Here is a 16,975-nt window from a genome sequence, read left to right as displayed (position 1 = left end):
CTGAGATATGCCAGGGAAGAAAACAGACAAAACTCCCTACCTCTGTGGAGCCTACATTTTACCAAGGGGAGACAGCAAACAGTACCGCATAAATTACTAAAGTTCACAGTGTTAGAAGATGATAAAAACTAAAGAGACAAGAAGCACAGCAAGGAGGACTGATGTGGGGACGTGGAGGCAGATACAGGCTGCAGGGCAGGCACCTGATTTTGTGAAATCTGTGAGTAGCTGCTTGAAGGAAATATATTATCACTCACTGGAAAGGCAGACTCTAACAGAAATATAACAATTGAATATTTGACAAAGATCAGATTATTTTATTTTATTTTATTTATTTTTTTGAGACAGAGTCTTGCTCTGTCGCCCAGTCTGGAGTGCAGTGGCTGGATCTCAGCTCACTGCAAGCTCCGCCTCCCGGGTTCACGCCATTCTCCTGCCTCAGCCTCCCAAGTAGCTGGGACTACAGGCACCTGCCACCATGCCCGGCTAGTTTTTTGTATTTTTTTTAGTAGAGACGGGGTTTCACTGTGTTCGCCAGGATGGTCTCGATCTCCTGACCTCATGATCCGCCCGTCTTGGCCTCCCAAAGTACTGGGATTACAGGCTTGAGCCACCGCACCTGGCCTTTAGATTTTTTTTTAAAATGGATGCCTTGGTCGACTTGACTTAGGGTAACACAGCGGCATCACAGAGGGCATGCGCTCTGGAGTCTGCCACACCCTGGTTTGTTTTCTAGCTCTGCCATGTGCAACTAAAAACAACAGGATGTCATCTCTATCAGCTGTAGCAGTGAGGCCTCATGAGATGAGAGGTTTGTACACCCTCTAGCATAGTGCCCAGCACTTGGTGAGCTGAGGCTATCAGCACTGCTCAGACTTAAGACCACAGTAGGTCCCAAAGCCTTCCCTGTCCCCAAGCACAGCACAGGAACTCATGCTCCTGCTCACTTGAGAAGCTCAGATAAGACAGCTTTATTCTCAGTGGTGCTAAGTTTAAGAAATTAAGAAGTAATAGAATGGTCTCATGACTGTGTTGCTCTGCATATGCGTTCACATTCATCCCTCCCCCTCAGTATTTATCCTATAGCTGCAAAAAATCATTTGCCAGGCCTGGTTTGATGGGTTGCTATAATCAATTTTGACTTGGGGGTCGGGGAGAAAACACAGAGCTCTGCTATTGGAGGTCACTTAGTCTCACACAATTGCATTTGGCAAATGACAAAACTAGGAGATAAAGGGCACTTCTGCCCTCAATGGTGCAGCCACAGTTTCAGGCCTTTACTTCTATGTCTAAACTGCTATACCTCTTAGAGGGCAGACTAATTAATTCTCTTTGAGGATATTCCATAGGCGTGGATATTCCCAGTTTCCAATATTGATTAGATGAGAAAAGACTTGAGTGTCTTTGATGAGTGGATATATTTTTTTTCCAGGAAATATCCATTCATTCTGCTCCAAGATCAATGACCACTTACCCTTCTAGACATAAGAGTTTATAGCTTTCTATGAGAATGGTATTTTTAAAGGTTTCTAAAAGTTGTTTTTTTTTTCTTCTTTAAGCCACTAACCAAGTGTTAGCCACGACTTCCCTATTAACCAAAAATAGACACACTGGAAAATGTTAGGAGATACCATGGCAGAAGAAAACAAAACTGTGCTGTCTTTTAAAAGATGATCCACCCGTGCAATTCTGATGGCCTTACCCTGATTTCCTTATGTCCCCCAACACTACTACTAATTCTATTATCAGTTGACTTGGCTATTATGGGTCTTCTCCATCAGGCTGAAGTTCCCTGCAAGCAGAGAGGTAAGTGGTCACAGATGGCTGTGCAGGCCACTGGCTCAGGTCCTAATGTGCCCTTGGCTTCTTCTATTTGCACTGGTATCTCGAGCAGTGGTCCCTGAGGGGCTTGGTCCATATTTGCTGAATAAATGAATTTCACCGTGAGGTTGGGAGTCCACTTAGACTCTAACTGGTGCACTTGCCATTTGGGAGCTTGCAAGCTGCATTTTACCTTGCCCACACTTCTCCCATCTCCTAAAAAATAAGAAGCAAAGCCAAATATAGATGTGCACAAGCACAACAAAAAGGAAATTGAATTGTGAAGCAGATAAAACCCAGGTCGGGCAGATGAAGTGGCTGGGGCTCTCCCTGCCCGAGCGGGACAGTGGGTTGCCCCGCCCACATTGCTGAGCTGAATCTCACCGTTGAGTTTCCGGGTTTCTTTTCCTCAACCTGGTTATTGCTAAACCGAGATGCTGGCTTTGTCATCAAAGCTTTCAGTTCTGTGTCATGCTCAAGATCAAATTTTAATAGCAAATTTTATCTCTAAAAAGGGATAAATGCATCATCTCTCCAGGGACCTGCAGTTCCACATGCATGACAGGGCCCTGACTGTGTCTTGTCTTCTCATTCTCTTCCCCCCGCAATACCCCTTTCTCTCTGACACTTGTACTCTTCAGCTTTCCTAATATTTCAAGCTAAGTTACTTGTTTTTTCCAGACACAGAGCATTCCTCTGCCATATACACAGTGAAACCACTCACCTGGAGTGGATGGCCCCTATCAATACATAAATAATTTAATGAAAATTAATTTTTTAAACTAAAATTAAGGGGCATTTTCCCAATCTGATCACCATCCTCATTCAGTCCAATGCTTCAAGACTGTTAAAGTACATATTTAAATATAAATAAACAAATCAAATGAAAACAAAAGTAAGAGGAAAAGAACAATCGGCCTTAAGGAAAAATGTAGCTCAACAAAAACAGACAAGTGAAAGGGAGAAGGAAGTGCCCCTCAATGTGTAGCACAAGAGACACTTAAGACATATTTGGTAACTGACTAAAAGAATAAAGAGAAGACAACTTGTTTTCAAGTAATGAACAGAGCAAGTGACTTAAATAGCCTTTTGAATGAGTTAAACTAAATAGTTACACAAATATAATATTACACAGGACAGTGTCCAAAGAGAACAAATTCCTTTCAGATAGATCCCTCATTGATCAACCTCAGGTACAATTACAGCCCTGAAAACCTCAACAAAACAGGGCAAGAGAGAAAAAGTGAAGTGTATCAAAATGCCTTTAGGCCGGGCGCGGTGGCTCAAGCCTGTAATCCCAGCACTTTGGGAGGCCGAGACGGGCGGATCATGAGGTCAGGAGATCGAGACCATCCTGGCGAACACGGTGAAACCCCGTCTCTACTAAAAAATACAAAAAAACTAGCCGGGCGAGGTGGCGGGCGCCTGTAGTCCCAGCTACTGGGAGGCTGAGGCAGGAGAATGGCGTAAACCCGGGAGGTGGAGCTTGCAGTGAGCTGAGATCCGGCCACTGCACTCCAGCCCAGGCGACAGAGCAAGACTCCGTCTCAAAAAAAAAAAAACAAACAAAAAAAATGCCTTTAAAGCCTGCCATGCCATTTCCTCTAATGAAGTTAGACACTTCCTTCCAGTCTCAAGCCTGTCAACTTAGCATGGCAGATCTCGGCCAAAATAAACTCCTGGATCCAGTTAATTGAGCTAAAAGGGGTCAAACCCTAGCGTTGGCAAAGGCTCAAAGATCACACCCCCAGGACTTTCAATGGCTTCTGCCCAAGAATCTATGACCAAATGACCTCTGATAACATGACAGGGTTTCCAGTCACTGGCCTTAGTCAGAGGAGGCTGTTTATAATTGCATGTGATCCTCTCACCTGCTGCAGGCCAGATGAGTAATAGTGAAGTGAACAAGACAGCTTACATCACTGAAAGCGGTGTGTTTTCCATGTATTCTATGAAACTCCAGAGTCCACTGGACTCCCGGATCTCTGTTTCCACTTAGTCTGAAGGGCAGGGGCGTCTCAGCAGGAAGCGCCCAGGTGCTCCCTGTGGCCCCTGTGGGAGGGTATCTGGGTACCGCCTGCCCACATCCCACCGCCCACCTGTGCTCCTGGGTACTGAGAAAACCAGGCCAGGTACAAAGGAAGCACAAATATTTACTGTAGATGAGGGTGTGCTGAGTGACCCTTGGGGAATACTGGGCCACTGGGAAGGCAGTCAAGATAGACTCAGAAAACAGCTGAGAACACGTGCTTCTGCCATTGCCCTGAAGGCCAACAGCCTCTGAAACCTCCGTGATTCAAGGTGAGTGAGTGGCAGGCTCACGCCAAGCCCACCTGTAGAAAGGAAAGCCCCGTCTGTGTTACTAGCACATTACATCATACTTAACTCAAAGCACATAAGAAGGAAAAGATTTCCATCAAGGTGAAAGAAACTATATGAAAATGGCTTCACATGAAAATTGACTTGGTAAAACCCTAAGAAGTACAGGCAAAAAAAAAAAAAAAAAAAAAAAAAAACATTGCCTGGAATGAAACATAAAAATCCCAAACAACCCTCCCATCCCAACAGAACCGTCAAGACCACAAAAGCTCCTGTCCCATCACTTGCCTTAATAAGTACATAGAGGGCCCCCCCCCCCCCCCCACCACATCCACCAAACAAACCACTTTGGAATAAAACTTCTATACTCAAGTAGCAGAATTCATATAATTTCATACCTGCCTTCATTTTATATATTTTCATTACATTCCACAGTGATAAGAAAATGTCCCAAACGTGTTGTTTTAAATCAACATTTAGTTGCAATAAATTTTCATAAAAACGATAGGAATGAAAAAGGTTAAGGTGTAACATCTGTAACTAATACAGATGTTTACTTCCTCTTAACTAAATAAAAAGCATTTCTTCCTCTCTTCTTGACTTCACCATCATCTTACTAGATTCCCACAAGAATTAAAGTTCAACTTGTGCTCCTTACAGACATTAAAAAGAGTAAAAAAAAAAAAAAAAAAAAGGTCAGCACCCACCACTGTGGCCATTTTTTCTCTTCCTGGTCATTACTAATGAAACTCACCAGCCTGGGGCCAGCACAAACGTACTTTAAAATCCCTCTTCCCTTACAGAGTTATTTGTTTCCTTTTGTTTCTTTCACTGGCAGTATCTCACTCAAACATGCGTAAAGTACTTTTCAATGTGAAATAATTATTAAAGAATAAATATTAAAGAGTAGCTATGAAATAAGTACTAAAGAATAACTCAGATTTGACTGTAGATTTTGATATTTCATATTGTTGATACATTTTTATTGTCTTAGAATTCCAGCCATCTTAACACTTAATGACATCAGAAATACTTGACTGAAAGTAACCCAGCTCATTAATAGGAAGGTGTGGCCTGCATTAAGATATCAAGCTTTGCCAACGTATGGATACACTATAGCCAGTTAACTAACAGTTCATGAATCACCACAAAATGAGACAGTAAAGAACCAAAAATCACGTGTTAATCATTCAGCATATTTACATGTGTGAGTAGGAAGGGTAGGAAAATGATAGAAAACCTGAGGGAAAAACTCAGTTGAATATGTTCTGGGCTTTGACTTTTGTTTTCCCCAACAAATAATATAATAAAATTTAGTCTAAATAATGTAAGCCAAATTACTCATACTGAGGAAGAGAAAGATTTCTGTTGCTACCAACCAAAAATTCAGATATAAGACATGAATTATTCTCCAAGCAAACTATTTTATGACCTAACATGATATTTCACTTGAAACCAAGTAGAGCTGGTATCTCCCTCTTCTCTAGGAGGTTTCTAAGTCAGAAATACTGAGACTCAAAACAGAACAGGAAGGAAAACACAACTGTTTCCTCCTCAACCTGTGATTTCTAAAACAGAAAACAGCATTCATAGAACTTCAGTGGTCTCTATTTTCCATTATTTTCAAAAATAGAAGTATTATTGCTTTGGTTTTTGAAAGAAAGGCTGTACATTTTTCTAAATAGTCAAGAAAGATAAGAAGCAAAGAATAGGGATCAGAACACAGATCCCAATTCTTTTCAAGGCTCATTCTTTGCCTGTCATTCTTCTTATACATAAGGAGAGTAAAATTGACCAATTATAGCTAACTCCGAACACCAAAAGGCATTTAAAATGGAAAATCTTGTTATGTGCTAGAACTATGCTGCTGACATAAAAACAGTATTACACCAACATCAAACTCACACCAAGAACAGATGTTATGCATTCATATAACAAACATACAGTGGTGTCTTTGTTCTTACCTATACTTTTCCTCAAGGCTGATGAAAAACAAGGCTGGAAAGTGTTCAGCTGGGCTAGCGCTGCTCGAAATCTACCTTGGTGACCCTCTGGCTCCCTGGCCTCGTCTTCCTCCTTCCCAGTTTTAAAGCGGTGTCTGTACACACCTCTGCTGATACCGGAGAAATCCAGCAAGTTTTAACACAACTGAGAAGGAATGCACCCAGCTCGCTACTTATACTGATGATTCACTTCAATGACAGGTAGAAATAAATGCTTGCTGGTGGAAGAGGGAGTTGCGTCAAGCTCCACCCCCTACCATAAGGTTAAGTAACTCCACCCAGCTCAGCAATTAGCTTACGTCATCACCCGGGGCCTTATCTCCAGGTTCCCTGCAGTTGTTCCTGCAGCATCTCCAAGTGAAGTTCTCAGTGGGCTTACCACACAGGATGGGCAATAACAGAGGTCACGAGGTTTTGTGGATGACTCTGTGTCTGGTGGGGCTGTTCTGCTTATTTAAAGCCAGATCAGAGATTTTGGCATCTCCAACAGTAGAGGTCAGTCCTTCACCCTTCCACAAACTAACTCAGCTTCTACATTCTGAGGTGCTGGCCTTCGAGGCCCCACACTCGGCAGATGGGAACACAACTTTCTGGCCCTCCAAAAGCTTAAGGTCTTGAAGAGGGGAAAACGGCAGGAACAAAAATAACTATGATAGGAACTACAGCCCCAAAAAGGATCAACAGAGGATTCTGTGTCAGATGAGAGACAGCCCCGCCCTGTAAATCCGCAGTCTCTACTCTGCATCCCAGTTTTCAGATCCCAGCTGTGTGCCCTCAGGTGTAAATCAGGGCCCTGAAGGTGCCAACAGAGCTCTACCCTGGGACCCAGCAGCACCATGTCCTCGTTTGAGGGGTAGTCTGGCAACCTGACCACCCTTATTCTATGGAAATTTCAAGAGCAAGTCAAACATGTGCTCTCTCCCTGTGATGGGCACTATGCTACTTCTCTTTCCTCCTGCTGGAAGAAGTCACACCCTACTCTCCAACCCATGCAGCCCTCCACCCCAGCAGATGTGGCTCTAATAGGAAGTGTCCCCAGTTGTAGCAAACAGCTAACTTTCTACATGCGCTCAAATTTGGTGGCATGCTTGCTCGTGAAGTGTTCCTGGCATGTCAGCTGAGAAACCCTATAAACTAGACTTGCATTTTCCCACAGTGCTCAAACACTGGGATTTCCAGAGGTGAGGGGAAGATGAACGGATCTCCCCTCGAGGCTGGGAGGATTGCTGAAGGCTTAGAGGAGCAAGTGGGCACCCGGGTTCAACTAGAAACATTCACCCTCCTGGAGACAGGGGAACAGTGTCAACCATTTTCAGTCTTTTTTTTTTTTTTCTTTCTTTCTTTTTTTTTTTTTGAGACAGGGTCTCGCTCTGTCGCCCAGGCTGGAGTGCAGTGGTGCGATCTCACTACAGTTTCTGCCTCTGGGGTTCAAGCAATTCTTGTGCCTCAGCCTCCTGAATAGCTGGGACCACAAGTGTGAGCCATCACGCTCCGCTAATTTTTGTAGTTTTAGAGTTTTGCCATGTTGCCGAGGCTGGTCTGGAACTCTTGGTCTCAAGTGATCCACCCACCTCGGCCTCCCAAAGTGCTGGGATTACAGGCATGAGCCATGGTGCCCAGCCCGTTTTCAGTCAAATTCTTAAAACAAGAGGAACATCTCAAGTTTTTAGTCTTCAGCAGTTGAGGATACACAAGTGCTGAATAGACTAAATTTAAGAACAGGATTTCCATCATCTTTGATTATGTCTAAAACTATCAAATTAAGCTACAATGTTTCCAATTTACACACTAGCTGGAAGGTTAAAAAAATAAGAACCACAATACACTATAAAAATGTTCCTAAACAAGTTTAACAAGTTTTTATTTATTTATTTTTAACGATTTGCCTATTCCCTTAAAGATAAAAAGCATCTACACGTCCTACCAACTGTTACCTAACTGTGATGGGCTTAATTGTATTTGCCCAAAATTCCTATGCTGAAGTCTTCAGTACTTCAGACTGTGACTGTATTTAGAGAGAGGGTATTTAAAGAGATAATTAAGTTAAAATGAGGTTAGTAGGTGGGTTCCAATCCAATATGACTGTGCCCTTATATGAACAGGAGATTAGGACACAGACAGGTACACAGATGACCCGGGAAGACCCAGAGAAGCCATCTGCAAGTCAAGAAGAGAGGCTGCAGAAGAAGCCAACCCCGCTTCATCGCAGGCTCCGGACATCCAGAGCCCTGAGAAAACAAATCCGTGGTATTTAAGCCACCCAATCTGTGCTCCTTTGTTATGACAGCCCTGGCAAACAATTACAACACTAATTAAACAATTGTCTCCCTCTGAAAATTGATATTAAAAAATTGAGACAATTGACATTTCTAATAACCATTCCCCCATCACCATACACTTCAGTTGAGTATGCTCACTTTTGCCTTGTCCCATGAGGTTCTGCCTCAAAAAAGTGCATGGAAAAAAACCTCATTTTGGAAGGAAGAAAAAGCTACATTTGATCTTTCCAACTCCCACGTCCATTCTAGGCAAACTGATCAAACAAATGGTGTACATCCACCTCCCTGCCACCTATGTCATTCTCCCTAACCCAGAGAAATCAGCTTCTGCCAAACTTGATTAACAATGCAACTGGAAAATAGTCAGTGACTATCAGTACCAAATGAAAACATGGAAGCCTGGAGGGAATGCTGGAAGTCTTAGTTCAATTCCTTTCGTCTAGAGGAGAAAATTAGGGCCCAACCAAAGCAGCGCCATGATCTAGGGACAGAGGCTAGAGAGTGGACTCAACCCTCACACCAGCTCCAACCCAGTGTTACCACCCCTGCCCCCACAATACCATTCGCTGAGGGAAGGCTGAAGCTATTCTAACCTCACCAGAGTCCCAAAATGAAAACTGCCACCATGATCATCAGGCTATAGTGAAAAGAGACAAGGATGCAGATATCGGGATAACCCATGGAAGATGGCCAGGTTCTGAGACTAAGTCTAAAATCAGCTTTCTTTTGCCGGGGCCCTACTGACATTCTGTGGCTGGGTAATTCTTGGTTGTGGGGGATTCGATACGTCTGGATTCGATGAAGAAAAAGTTGCTGGCGTCTTAAGACAGATACTTCAGTTTTATAATCTGGGTAGAATGCAATAAGCAAAAGGAGAAGAGGGACAAGCAGCCTCCCTAGAACTTTCCACAGCCCTCGCCGACCAACAAGGTCACTGAAGGGACACCTGGGAAGACCAGGGGTGGGTCTCCCAGAAGTCTGGCAGTAGGAGAGGATACTTTCATTCTTGCTCTTATCCCTTGGATTTTTTTCTAAACTCAAATTTCAAAATGAAGTTAAAAAGTCAAGACATTCCTTTAATTGTATATTACTTACACTTAAATGTAAGTAATAAGCCATCGTTGGATGGCACCTAACACTTCCAACAATATTACTCAAAAAATTGCTCAATACTGTTGACTGAACTTAAAAGACTGGGCGGTTTTTAGGGTGCGGTTTTATGAAATACCACAAAGGGTCACAATGGATCAGCTTGTTCCAATGCAAAGCAAAGGAAGTATATAAAAACAGTTAATTCAACTGTAGGCAACATAGCCAAAAGGAATAAGAAAAGCATGAAGACTGATTTCATTCAAAACAGGATTTTATTAAGAACATAAAATTTGAATTTCATAGTATTTCAAAGATGGTTCAGTTTTTGTATTTTGTTTGCTCTTGTTTTTAATCTTAGGATTTGTTAGTGAGATCATCTTGATATTTTCCTCTAAAAAGTCATCATGAATTTATCCACACACTGCAGCCTTCAAAAGTATGTTTTTAAAAATAACATTACAAGCTATCATAAAATGCTTACCATAAAATAGTTTAAAAAGCATCATTCTAAAAAACATCAGTATGATTCCAAATTCACAAGCTATTTCCATACACATAAATATAAATATAGCCAAAGGACTGGAGAGAAATAAAATTAAATGGTAACCACTTTATATCCCTGTGGCTATGTGGCTCTCCAGGTAGATAATGCTTTATGTTTTATCTTTTCCAATACCTAAATCTGTTATAATCAGAAAAAATGTTATTTAAAAATTGCTGAGATTAGCTGGGCATGGTGGCACAGACCTGTAATACCAGCTACTCAGGGGGCTAAGACAGGAGGATCGCTTGAGCCCAAGATTTATAATGCTGCAGTGAGCTGCAATCGCACCATGGCACCACACTTCTGGGTGACAGAGTGAGACCCTATCTCCATAAAAAATAAAATTAAAAATAAACAAACTGCTAAGAATGTACTATATCACTTATTTTAACACAGTGAGTAACCAAATGAGAAGAATTCAGTTGCTGAGGGTGGAGGAGACCCAAGTTTCTCTATTTTGTTCAGAACCAGCTACAGTAGAGGAGAAACTAGGACACTTAGAGGGGGAGGAATAAATTGAACAAAACAAAGATAACATGACACAGGCAAAAATCTTTACATAACACAGGCCAAGGTTTGGTGATAACAACATAGGCTTGAATTTCCTCACACGGTCTTAAATCCCTCCTAACTCACGTTCGCTTTTTCTTCCAATGCCTTACCAAAAAAAGGACAATGTGTGGTTTGTATGCTTCATAAGGTCCTACAATCAAGTCACTATATCAAAGCATCTGAAAGGCAAATTGCTTCATCAAGAAGGGGGGAAGGTCTCTTGAATCTTTAAACGCCATTCAGTAAACACAATACGATGCACCTCTTCTGCTCAAAGCATTTGACAAGACCCAGATTTATATCCTCAAAGCATTTAGAACCTGGCAGCTTACAGACAGTTCCTAATTTATGAAACCTTGTGTTCCTAATGTTTAATTTTTAGGGCTGTTATTTAGGATTCTGACCACATTTTCACAGGAAAGAAAGACCTCAACCTTAGTGAAATCTTCCAGTCCCTTAGGCTATAAAGACCATCTAAATGCAAATGACTCTGGCCCTCTTTTGAGCTCCATTCTCCTTTACCATCATCTTCACACCTCCACTTGGAGGTCTAAGGGATGTCTCAGATCTAAAAGGAGCAGTGATCCCACCTTCGCACTGCTCCCCAGCGCATCTGTCCCATCTCAGTGGCCCCCAGCCAGTTCAAGAGGAAATTTCCTCAGTTCTGCTCTTCCCTTTCTCTCTTACACATCCAGTCAATCAATAGATCCTAAGGGCTCCATCCCCACATTTAATCACCCACTATCTCCTCCTCTCCATTCTGGATGCCACCATTTTTGGTGTTTAAACCATCCTCTCTCACTTAGGCCTCTGCAGCAGCCTCCTAATTGGCCTCTGGGCCACTCTCACTTGCAACAATAAATTACACCAAGCCACTCCTTTCTTGCAAATCTCCAGGCTGACTTACTACAACCTTAAGCAGGAAATGCACATTCCCTGGCACCCACACAGCCCTAAAGAGCCATGGCTCCTTTATCTTCATCTCCAGCACTCCCCCATGAACTCTCTCCCTTCCCTAGCCCCACTGACCTCCTGGCTACTTCTCAAATCTCTCAAACTCACTTTCATATGCCTCTCTACAAACACTCCTCCCCCAAATCTTCAGGGCAGCTCTCTTCTCTTCTGATGATAGTACAGGCAGTCTTTGTGCTGATGGCAACATAAACTAGTACCACACTTTTGGAAAGCAAATTGGCAATCTGTACCAAAAGTATTTAAATCCTAATATGTCTTGATTTAGTAATCCCATTTCCAGGGAGGTATCATAGGAACAGAATCCAACTTAAAAAAAAAAAAAAAAAAAATTCTTGTTTTGCACAAAGATATTCCCAGTACCTTTCTCTCAACAGATATGATTAAATAGAATATTGTACATTCAGAAACTGTTATATATTACATATTGGAATAAATGACCAAAATAGACTATATCTATGTTATGATGCTAAGTACAAATATACATTCTCTCCTAAAAGACAACTAAAAGGAAAATGCCAAAATATTAAGAGTGACTGATGTTCTTTCTGTTGTTTTTTTCTGTTTTTTTTTCCTCTAATTTTTTTTCAGACTTAGAAAAATGTATAATCTTCACAATGAGAATGGGAAAATCCCTTCTTGTTTTTAACAGAAGGAAATTATGCTGTAAGTAGTTGTTAGCTTTCCAAGTCAACACAGAAAAGACATTTAAAAGCACAATGTTAAGATTAAAAGGTGCTATACAAGATACACAATGAATCAAATGAGAAAAACATACGACAGATAAGGAGTTAAACTGCCCATTTTACAAAGAATTCTTATTAATTAATGAGAATTAATAGGTCAAAGGAAAAACTGACAGAAGGATGTGAGTTGGCACTGGATAAAAATGGAACTATAAATACAAGAAGAGATACTTGGCCTCACTGATTGAAAACATAAAATGAGATGTTTTTACCTTCCATAAGGTCAAAGATTAAAAGACTGATAAAATGGGTTAATATTGAACTAGGGAAAAAGTGGTACTCTCATCAACCACTACAGCTAGTAGAAACTAGTGCAGTACTACAGAAGGCAATTTCCCAATGTCTATAAACATTGTAAATGTTCTTGTCCTTTGATCCAGGAATTCAACTATGGGAATTTAGCTACAGAAACCCTCACACATAGATATACCAAGAAACACCAGGCTGGGTGTGGTGGCTCACGCCTGTAGTCCTAGCACTTTGGGACGCCAAGGCAGATGGATCACTTGAGGTCAGGAGTTCCAGACCAGCCTGGCCAACATGGTGAAACCCTGTCTCTACAAAAAATACAAAAAATTAGCCAGGCATGGTGGTGCATGCCTATAGTCCCAGCTACTTGGGAGGCTGAGGAAGGAGAATCGCTTGAACCTGGGAGGCAGAAGTTGCAGTGAGCTGAGATGGTGTCACTGCACTCCAGCCTGGGTGACAGAGTGAGACTCTGTCTCAACAACAACAACAAAAAAAAAAAAAAGAAAAAGAAAAAGAAAAAGAAATACCACAGAGTTTTAAAAACATGACAAGCATCAGAAAACATCCTAGATCTATTAATTAGGGAAAAAACCCCAAAGCTCTGTTGCAATCTAGTATTTCCAGCATGATCTCGTTTAAAACAACAGTGACAACAACAACAACAACACACACACACACACACACACACAAAACCGGAGCAGCTAATGTTTACAGAATCCTTACTATATGACAGCACTGTTCTAAGTCTTTTAAGAGCACCACCTATTTTAATCTTCGCAGTAACCCTAACAGAAACAGATAGGCACTGTTATTATCCCTGCTCTACAGATGATCCCACTAAGGCTTGGAGTGATCAATAGAAGTTTCCATCCAAGTGGCCCTCAGTGTACATTTCTACCTCTCTCTTTCTCCGATTCAGACTAAATATCACATCCATAAGAATCTTGGGAAAACAAGACACAGTATCATCAAAGGAACAGATGTGGGATGGGATTGGGTTGAAAGAAAAACAAAACCAGGGGACTGCTACTGTACAAGTAGTATTCTCCAGATGCCGGAAATTCAAAAGCAACAAGTCAAGAGATGGAGTCAAGAAATCCAAGGGGCAAGAGTGACTAACCCTAGGGCAGCAATCAAGTAATTTATCAGGAAACTTCACTTCCTCTCTGCTTTTCCCATTGCTACCTTGCATTTCACACAGGCCGAAGCAGGAATGTGGTCCCACAACTGAAGTGCAGGCAGCTCAAGAGAGCAAGTAGGGCCATGCACGAGCACACCTGAAAGGCCACCTCCTGGCCCATCCCACCAGGCCCTACATATTGCTTCAACCTGGCTCATTCCAGTGAACAAAGGGCGACCGGGAGGAACAAAGATGAAGACCAGTAGACCACCAAGAACCACCAACGATGCCAAAGGGGCAGGCAAACGGGGTCTCAGAATAAACCAAAGAAGAATGTTAAATATGCACAATTAATATGCTCGTAAAATCTAAGAGGATATCAGTGCAGCAAAACAAGAACAGACTAGAATTAAAACAACAACAACAAAAAAACCCAAATCAAGACCTAAGAGAAGGAGCCACCATGTTTAACCTCAAACCACAGCACTGCAGCTTCCTTTATAGGAAAAAAATGGGATGTGGTTAACACTCATCACTGGTGGCTGACTTGGAAATCCCTGCCACCCCACTCTCCCACCATTCCACATTAACCACCACCCCACTCCCTGCTTAACATACAGAATGAACATTTTCATCTTGTTCCCCACACTCACACATTTACACATGTGGACACGGGAGGAATGTGTCTTTTACAACTGGATATTATATATTTTTCTACACACTGCTTCTCATTCATCAAGTTCTCAGAGAAATTCCTCCAAAGCCAACTCTGATACAGCTCTAGTTCTCCCATAATATTACATGGTACAAAGAGTCCATAAATTGGCCGTTTTTCAACTGATGGACTTTCATGTCTTCAGTATTTTGCCACTATAATGGTACAATAAACATCCTTATACATATGACTTGGCACATACTTTTATTTCTAAAAGACAGATAACTGAGGACAAAGGCTGCTTAGAAGAAAGGTGTAATAGTTTTTTATTTTAATATACATTGCCCATCTGCTTTTCAAATGAAGCCATGATAATTCACATTTCCATCAGTATTATGAGAAATATTACCACTCACCACTTCTATTACAGCCTTGCTATCAAAAAGTGTTATTTTTCTCTATTTTTACCAATTTAATGGGTTTAAAGTAATGCCTCATTGTTTTAATCTGCATTTCCCTAGCAAAAATGAACTATTTTTCATGGGTTTGCTGGCTGTCTGCATTTGTTATCTGTGGATTCCATATTAATATTCTTTGTCCATTTTTCCTCTGTGATTTTCTTAACAATTTGTAAGTTGTTTTTTTTATTATTATAGATAGTAACCCCTTGTCTGTTTCAAACATCCTTCCTTGATCCATGACTTAATTACATAACTTCTGCCATAGAAAAGTTTTAAAATATATTAAAATACATATTCAGGCTAGGCGTGGTGGCTCATGCCTGATAATCCCAGCACTTTGGGAGGTTGATGTGGGCAGATCACTTGAGCCCAAGAGTTCAAGACCAGCCTAGGCAATAAGGTAAAACTCCATTTCCACAAAAATTTAGCTAGGTGTGGTAGCTGATATGGTTTAGCTCTGTGTTCCCACACAAATCCCACCTTGAACTGTAATAATCCCCACGTGTCATGGGAGGGACCCGGTGGGAGGTAACCGAATCATAGAGGCAGGTTTTTCCCATGCTGTTCTCATGGTAGTGAATAAAACTCATGTGATCTGATGGTTATAAAGGGGAGTTGCCCTGCACACACTCTCTGGCCTGCCACACGTAAGATGTGACTTTGCTCCCCATCCACCTTCAACCATGACTGTGAGTCCTCCCCAGCCACGTGAAACTGTCAAACCTCTTTCCTTTCTAAACTGCCCAGTCTCAGGTATGTCTTTATTAGCAGCGTGAGAACTAATTCAGTGGGTCTTGCCTGTAGTCTCAGCTACGTGGGAGGCTGAGGTGGGAGAAGCACCTGAGTCTGGGAGGTCAAGGCTGCAGTCAGCCCTGATCGTGCCACTGCACTCCAGCCTGACAGAGTGAGATCATCTCAAAAAATAAACAAAAATAAAATATATGCTCAAAGTGTGCCTCTTTTTATGGCTTGTGTGTATCAAATTTTGCTTAAGCATTCTCCCTCACTCCAAGATGATACAAAATAGCTTCTTACATTTTCTTGTAAAAGTTGAATTGCTTGTTTACATTTAAGTGTTTGAAGATTCCGGGATTTATTACTGGTTATAATATAAGATAAAGGTCTGTGCTGTACCCCAACCCCCTGTCCAGATAAAGATCTGGTTATGCCAGTACCATCCTCAACAGTACTGAGCTATCATCTTGTTATACATTCACTCTCTTAATGAGACACAGTCCTAGATTCTCTAGTCTGTTCCACTGAACTATTTATGTAATTCTGGATCAATACCACATTGCTTTGATCACGAAGACTTCTTATTCTTAGCATGTTGTCATCACTTGTAAGCCAAATCTGCCCTCACTGGTTTTCTTTTCCATATTTTTCTTGGCTCCTCTCAGGTAGTACGTACTTATTCTTCTATAAAGACTTCAGGATTATTTTATTCCATTAAAAAGAAAACCCACCACTACCACTCTGGAAATTCTAACTGGAATCACAAGAATTGTACTCATTAATTTTGTAATAAGATATATTCAGGCGTTACGTGTTTTAATTTCTCTAGATTATATTTCACACTCTTGACTAAGAAGGTTACAGGTATTAGTTCAATGTCTTCCTGGGTTATCTGCTGCTATTGTGAGAGAAATACTTAACCTCCATTTTTAGGTGCTTGTCTTCAAAACACAGAAAAGATCATTTCTAGAGACCTAATTTTTACCCAGCTTCCTTGACAATTGTTTCTGTTGATTTTAGATTTTTTACTAGATGCTCTTGCGATTTCTAGACATATGAACATTTCATTGTCTTATTAAACTCACAAGAAGCTCTAAGATAATATTAAATAACAATTGTAAAAGATAAGATTCTTCTCTCATTCCTAATTTTAATTGAATAGCTTTAGTGTTTTGTCTTTTAGGAAATACCTGCTGTGGTGTGCGTGTGTGTTTGTGTACGTACATATGGCCTTTATGTTTAAGTAATTTATAGTGCATTAGCGTTTTGATGCACTCAAAAGTCTATTTGTTAATAAATTATTTTAAATTTCTACATTTACTTTCATAAATAATATTGACCTTTTTTTAAATTTATCAGATTTTTAAATTAAAATTTTGCTGGTTTTATAAAATGAACTGGGAACGTTTCCATGTTTTACTATGTCC

General features: G+C 41.1%; 1 protein-coding gene across 3 annotated transcripts in view; it reads right to left on the bottom strand.

Moving 5' to 3' along the window:
- Window positions 1-16,975, bottom strand: part of NEDD4L (NEDD4 like E3 ubiquitin protein ligase) — a 368,484-nt gene that overhangs the window by 178,268 nt on the left and 173,241 nt on the right. The window contains exon 1 of one of the 3 annotated variants that reach the window (XM_010374678.2): window positions 6,105-6,290. The exons of the other annotated variants lie outside the window; for them this stretch is intronic. The gene's annotated coding sequence lies outside the window, so the exon portion shown is untranslated. Of the gene's footprint in view, window positions 1-6,104; window positions 6,291-16,975 lie in introns of those variants that run through there. 3 annotated transcript variants of the gene reach the window in all.

This window comes from Rhinopithecus roxellana, chromosome 21 (genome assembly GCF_007565055.1).
Source record: "Rhinopithecus roxellana isolate Shanxi Qingling chromosome 21, ASM756505v1, whole genome shotgun sequence".
Taxonomy (NCBI): domain Eukaryota; kingdom Metazoa; phylum Chordata; class Mammalia; order Primates; family Cercopithecidae; genus Rhinopithecus; species Rhinopithecus roxellana.
The sequence above is the reverse complement of the archived record's forward strand: the minus strand, read 5'-3'. Positions and strand labels throughout refer to the sequence as shown.